Source organism: Apium graveolens, chromosome 6 (genome assembly GCF_009905375.1).
Source record: "Apium graveolens cultivar Ventura chromosome 6, ASM990537v1, whole genome shotgun sequence".
NCBI classification, from domain to species: Eukaryota; Viridiplantae; Streptophyta; class Magnoliopsida; order Apiales; family Apiaceae; genus Apium; species Apium graveolens.
This window is the reverse complement of record NC_133652.1, coordinates 238,746,131-238,753,775: the sequence shown is the minus strand read 5'-3', so window position 1 is coordinate 238,753,775 and position 7,645 is coordinate 238,746,131. Positions and strand designations below refer to the sequence as shown.

Sequence of the window (7,645 nt, the reverse complement as noted above, 5' to 3'; positions counted from 1 at the left end):
CTCTGAAAATAATAGTTTCAAAATTAACACTTACATTAATTACACGGACAGTGTAATGTTTGGAGGACTCAGTTGGCCTCATATAATGAACAAATATTTCGTGTGAGAGGTGAGTACATGCAATTTTTACGACCGTTTCAAACGCACCCGAGCTATCTACCTGCAGGACACCAGTTAGACATGCCAATAGTGTTGTTGATGCGATGTATCCGGATCTCCCCTTACACCAACAAATTTTTGAGGTTGTTATAATATGAATTTGTGTAATCAAAGGGATTAGGGCTTTTGAATGTTCGGGCTGGAATGTTTTGACGACTTTGTTAGATTTGTCCGATCTTTTTTTAGATATATGCATATTATATTTATACTAGCTTTATACTAGCTTTATAACCCATGCGATGCACGAGTCTTCATTAATATTTTTATATTATTAAAAATTATAATAAATTTCATTTTGGATCATTATTGTATTAGTATATTTATAAATAATAATATAAATATTTGTTGTTGGCGGGATTTGAACCTGAATCTTGGGTAGTGTATAAATAATAATATAAATATTTGTTGTTGGTGAAGTTCGAACCTATGAGATTTAGTAGTGTATAAATAATACTATTTATTAGGAATATGTTGTGAACTTGATGATGAGTTAAACAAATCACCTTCGTAGATTTAACTTCGTGAATTTTGTAGCACTCGACGGATGATCAAATATAGTCCCGATGGATGATTTAATATAGTCCCGACGGATGACAATTTGACATCCACCGGGGGAGTAGCTTATATAACAAATAAGTATTGTAGCACATTTCTGCAAACAACTTTGTGTAGATTCTGTAGGAGTACATGAGTCATGTTGACTACTAGTGGATATGCAGAATAGGTTGATTAATTGTAAATATGAAATGTCTTGTAATTCCATATAAGTGTAATGGAGTCAAGTGAAAAATAGCTACATGACGGATGATCAACAAAGCTACCCGACGGATGACAAACATGTACCCGACGGATGATCAAATTCAAATATCTGTTGACAGTGACAACACAGTCACATGCGTTGGGTGTTTGCAAAAGGAATGTGGCAGCCTGTTAAGCAGGAATTTGAGAACAAAGAAGCATTACCATTTCCATGCAATTATGAAGATATTCAAAGATGCTGGAATAGAGTAGTGATGCAACATGGAGTTAGACTAGATATGTTTTATTTTATTATCTTGTCTTATTATCATGTAAACTTGGTGATATATAAACCAAGTGTAGCTAGTTGAACATTCAACTAAGCAAACATATTTTAAAGAGAGATAGAAAAAGTTGTACTTGTCAAGAATTTCTCTGTAGTTTGTTTATTCTACTTGTAAAGCAACTGTGAGCCATTTTAAGCTACACAGAGTTCTCAAACTGATATATATATATATATATATATATATATATATATATATCTGGTGGATACATTCAAATCCAACAGAAAGTTTTAAAAACTTGTGTTTTTATTACTTTGTGTTTTGATTTATATTATTCTTTCATTCCGCACTCTAAAAATCAAACACTTATATATATTCAGTTAGAACAATTTTTAAAATCTTGAAAAAGTAGCCCGAATTACATTCAACCCCCCTTCTGTAATTCTTGTTGTATTGTTAGGGAATAACATATGTTGATATGCAGCTTCTTGAAAATTTCAAAAAACTTGGCAAATTGCTTATCGAACTTATGCTTTTGAAGCCTTTTAGGAAATGGCGGAGGTGGATAGGCTTGTTTATCCCCTGTATTACCCTCATGATGATTGCTTTTAATAGATTTCTTCTTCGGTTCCTCCTCGGCATCCTTCTGCACAACTTCTTCAGCTACAATCTCCTTTTCTGGACTTGGAAAGGGTGTAGATGCACCTGCATTCTGGACATAATTTTCATTTGGGGGCTCGCGACCTTTCCAGAGCTCAAGGTGATGGTGTTCACCTGTTCTTTAACTTCCCTCTTGCCTGGATTGGCTTCTGTATTACTAGGAAGCGTTTTTGGTGGTCGATTCAATAAGGTATTGGCGATCTGCCCTATTTGGTTCTCCAGAGTCTTGATTGAAACCGCTTGGCTTTGGCATATAAGAGCCTGATTTTTGCATATAAGCCGCAACTCCTCCAATTCAGATTTTTCATTCGAAGATAGACCTGCACCTCCATGAGTTTGTTGTTAAAGTTGGAGTTGTTGTCTTGGTCCATATTGCGGTTATTGAAAACCAGGAGGGTTGAATTGTTTTACTGCATACTGCTGATAAGGCTGTTGCATCGCATTCTGATTTTTGCTCTAGCTGAAGTTAGGATGATTCTAGTTGTCAGGATGATAAGTGGCTGGAACTGGTTGCTGCGATCTCTGAAAGTTGCTCACAAACTGAGCTGATTCACTAGATATAGCGCATTGCTCCGTCGTATGCGAACCTGCACATAGCTCACAAACACTGGTTATCTGATTAACACCATAGTTAGCCAGAGAATCGATCTTCATAAACAACGCCTTTAGTTGAGCAGTGATAGCCGTAGCTGTATCCACTTCCAGAATTCCTGCTACCTTTCCCTGTGGCAATCTCTGGGTTGGATACTGATATTCATTAGTAGCCATCAGTTCAATTAGACCATAAGCTTCCTCATAGCTCTTTGCCCATAATGCTCCACCTGATGCTGTATCAAGCATGGGTCTATACTGTGCTCCCAAACCATTGTAAAAACAATTGATGATCATCCAATCAGGCATGCCATGATGAGGACACTTCCTAAGCATCTCCTTGTAGCGCTCCCAAGCTTCACATAGAGTTTCTCCCGATTGCTGCGCAAATTGAGTAAGAGCATTCCTGAGTGTAGCTGTCTTCGCCATAGGAAAGAATTTAGTGAGAAACTTTTGAGAAAGATTCTCCCAATTAGTGATAGAACCAACTAGTAGAGAGTGTAACCAACTCTTAGCTTTATCCCTCAGAGAGAATGGGAAAAGTCTCAAATTCACAGCCTCTTCAGAAATATTATTGAACTTGAAGGTGTCACGCATATCGATGAAATCCCTAATGTGCATATTAGGATCTTCTGTTGGAGAACTCCCAAACTAGACTAAACTCTGCACCATCTGAATCGTGCTAGCATTGATTTCAAAAGTATTAATGGCGATGGCTAGTCTAACAATGCTAGACTAAATGTCATTGATCTTCGATTGAGAATATCCATCAAAGCTTTCGTTGCTGCTGCTCGATCTCCCATTGTTATAAAAACTAGAGTACCTGAAACACACACAAGTAAAAGAATCCGAGTCAATGAACTTTAATGACCACTGATGTCAATCACATAAACTAAAATTTAACACCGAGTTCCCCGGCAGCGGTGCCAAAAACTTGTTAGGGCAAAAAACACGCGCTAAAATTACACGCAAGTATACACGTTTGCAAGTAGTATAAGATATAAATCAGATTCGTTCCCACAGGGACTAGTTTAGGTTAAATTCAGATTATGCACTTATGCAACAATGTATGATTATCGTTCATAGATAAGACAAGTAACAAGTTTGAGTTGATAATACTAAATAACATTAACTAAGAGTAAAGTAATTGATTTAACTATATGAGACAAACATGGGATTCTAACTTCATTACTACTTTATTCAAAATCATTGTTCTTAACCTTAGCATGTAATGGTGATGACAACTAATCAGATAACACGAAACAGCAAACAACAAGCTCTGGAAGTATAAAGAGTATAAAGATCATAACATACAGCAAGATGAACAAGAAGGATGTTGGAGTTAAAATTCCTTTCTGGATAAAGATAATTATCACCACTGGAAGGTGAACATGCACCTACATCTTCTTTCCCAAGATGAGGCCTATGTGGATTGCATAGAGAGAGGTCCTCATGTACCAATGAGAGCTGCAAATGGCAATGAACCATCTGTTCCCAAACCTAGGCATGAATGGTCAGATCCTGATATTGAGCAAGTCAGGAAAGATAAGAAGGCCATGAACATATTGTTCAATGGAGTTAATGGTGATATGTTTGATAACATCATTAACTGTAAAACAACCAAAGAGGTTTAGGACACAATCCAATTTATTTGTGATGGTACTGAGCAAGTAAGGGAGAACAAGATGCAGTTACTGATTCAGCAATATGCTTATTTCCACTGTGAAGAAAGTGAGTCTCTCACTGATATTTTTAGTAGATTTCAAAAGCTACTAAATGCTCTGGAGTTGCATGGAAGAGTCTATCAAACAAAAGACTCTAACCTCAAGTTCCTTAGATCTCTTCCAAAAGAGTGGAAGCCAGTGACAGTCTCATTGAGAAATTCTCAAGATTACAAGGAGTTCACCTTGGAGATACTGTATGGCATCCTAAAAACTTATGAGCTTGAAATTGAGCAAGATGAGAGGATGGATAAAGGAAGGAAGAAAGGAGGGTCCATAGCACTGGTTGCTGAGTTAGAGAAAGAGAAAGAGATGAAGGTAGAAGCTGTTGAGTCTACATCAAAGGTCTATGAAAGCAAGGGTAAAGGGCTGGTAGCTGAAAATGAAGATCACTTGAGCCAAGATGACATGGATGATATTGATGAATATCTAGCATTCCTATCCAGAAGATTTGCCAAGCTCAAATTCAAAAAGAATTTTAGAGCAGCCAAGCCAAATATAAACATGGTGGATAAATCTAAATTCAAATGTTTCAAATGTGGTTTGGCAGGGCATTTTTTCAGTGAGTGTAGAAAGTCTGATTCTAGCAAGAAGATGTTTGAGCCTGTTGATTATAAACAGAAATACTTTGAGTTACTCAAACAAAAGGAAAGAGGTTTCGTCACACAGGAGAATGACTGGGCAGCTGATGGACTGGATGAAGATGAAGAGATAAGCTATGTCAACCTAGCCCTGATGGCCAAATCTGATGAAACAGAAACAAGTTCTTCAAGTAATCAGGTAATCACCATTAACCTATTACATTTATCTAAACTGAGTGTAATGATGCAATCAATGACATGTCCACAGAATTATATCACTTGCGTGTTACACTTAAGTCCCTCACTAAGGAAAATGCTAAAATTAAAGAAAACAATTTGTTTTTATGTGAGAAGAATAATGTGCTAGAGTCTTAGTTTATTGAATATGAAAAATTGAGAATTGAGTGTAAAATTGCTAAGGATGAATTAACTGAGTCCTTAAAGAAAGAAGAGATTTTAAAGAAGCAGCTTGAATTAGAACATGAAGTGATTAAGGCATGGAAATCATCCAGAGATGTCCATTCTCAAATCACTAAAGTTCAAGGTATTGAGTCCTTTTGTGATGTAGCCTCGAAGAAGAGTAAGGAGAAGCTGGAATCCAATTTGGTTGAAGGATTGTTGACAGATGTGGACTCGACGGATGATTTTCATCATCCGTCGGATAATCAAAAGGATTATCCGTTGAGTGACAAAGAGCCACATCCGTCAGCTGTGAGTAAACCTATGAGCAAAGCTAAGCTAGCCAAGTTAAATGAAAAATATGGCTCAGTCTCTAAGAACTTTATTCCAGGAGAATCAAGTCAAGTCAGGAAGGAGAAAAAAGTTAATGTTGGTCATCTTTCCATCAAGCAATTAAATGACAGATTAGAAAAGATTGAGGTTAAAACAGAAGCTAAAAAATAATAGAAATGGGAAAGTAGGAATTAACAAACATAACAACTACACACCTGATAAATATGCACCAAGAAAAATCTGTGTTAAGTGTGGTAGTGTTAATCACTTGTCTGTTAATTGCAAACTTGCCATGCCTACTCCTATGTCTGTAACTCCCTCTTTTCCCAACATGACTGCTATGCCTGCCATGCCGTTGAATGCTATATCTACTCAGAATATGAATACACAATTTGCTAATATGCCATTTGCACTTAATCCTTATTATGCTGCATTTAGTATGCCTCAAATGCCATTTAGCATGCCTTACTGGAATAACATGTTTGCAAACAGCATACCTTTTCCTGTTAATCAAAATGTGCATGATAATTCTGCTCTAATGACTGGTTTCAAAGGTTCAACTCAAATGACTAAGGATGAATCAGAAATTCCCAAGTCAAATGAGATCAAACCTAAGAAACCAAAGAAGAAAGCTTACAAGGTAGGACCCAAGGAAACTTGGGTACCAAAATCAACTTGATTTGATTTTGATGTGTGCAGGGAAACCAAAAGAATCTTTGTATCTGGATAGTGGGTTCTCAAGGCACAAGACTGGAGATTCTACCCTGCTCATTGAGTTCAAGGAAAGATATTACTTTTGGAGATGACAACAAGGGTTATACTGTGGGATATGGCTTGATTTCAAAAGACAATGTTATCATTGAAGAGGTTGCCCTTGTGGATGGTCTCAATCACAATTTGCTGAGTATCAGCCAGCTTTGTGATAATGGCAATTTAGTAACCTTCAATTCAGAAGCCTGTGTTGTGACAAACAAAAAGAGCAACAAAGTGGTTCTCACTGGAGTGAGGAAAGGAAATGTGTACCTAGCTGACTTCAACTCATCAAATGCAAAATATGTTACTTGTCTTCTCAGTAAAGCAAGTCAAGATGAAAGTTGGCTATGGCACATGAAGATGTCCCATCTAAACTTCAAAACCATGAATGAGCTTGTCAAGAAAGAACTGGTTAGAGGCATTCCTCAAGTGGAGTTTACTAAGGATGAATTGTGTGATGCCTGCCAGAAAGGAAAGAAGATCAAAACATTATTCTGAAAGAAGCTTGATTCAACAATTGAAGAACCTTTGCAATTGTTATACATGGATTTGTTTGGACAGTCAATGCGGTGTCCATCTCAAGGAAAATATTTTGCCTATTAATTGTGGATGATTTCTCAAAGTTCTCTTGGACATATTTCCTAAAGTCTAAAGATGAAGCTAGTGAAATCATAATCAATCACATAAGGCAAGTCAACAATCATCCTGATTTTAAAGTAAGAAGAATCAGGAGTGACAATGGAACTGAGTTCGATGAGATCACTTTGTGAAGAGAATGGGATTATGAATGAGTTTTATGCAGTAAGAACTCCACAACAAAATGGATTAGTGGAAAGAAAGAACAGATCTCTTATTGAAGCTGCAAGAACAATGCTTGAAGAATCAAAGTTACCAACATATTTTTGGGCTGAAGCTGTGAAAACTGCCTTCTACACTCAGAATATTTCTTTGGTTAATCAAGAAAAGTGTATGACACCCTACCAATTGTTCAAGAATAGGAAGCCAACTCTAAATTTTCTTCATGTCTTTGGCTGTAAATACTATATCTTGAGGAATCAAACTTATCAACATGGGAAGTTTGATGCTAAAGCAGATGAAGGAATTTTTGTTGGATATGCTGTGGGAAAGGCATATAGAGTCTAAAATCTAAGAACCAACATTGTTATGGAATCAATACATGTTGTGTTTGATGACAAAAAGATTGAAGGACTGCAAGATAGGGATTTCCATGAAAGCCTCAAGTTTGATAATGTGGAGATGGTTAGTGATGACAGTGATGATGAAAGTGATCAAGAAATAGTAAATAAAGATAATGCAGAAAAATCTACAACTAATAAAGCATATAACTCAACATTTGTTGAGTTACAAAATACATCATCCATCGGGAGACAATCTGCCTTATCCGTCGGGAGACAATCAGCTTCAT

At 36.7% G+C, this 7,645-nt stretch overlaps 1 non-coding gene across 1 annotated transcript; it reads left to right on the top strand.

Moving 5' to 3' along the window:
• The first annotated feature begins 2,739 nt into the window (after positions 1-2,739).
• On the top strand, positions 2,740-2,846 carry LOC141669870 (small nucleolar RNA R71). The gene has a single exon (XR_012554118.1). It is a non-coding gene; the product is annotated as a small nucleolar RNA R71 (small nucleolar RNA).
• Positions 2,847-7,645: the final 4,799 nt, after the last annotated feature.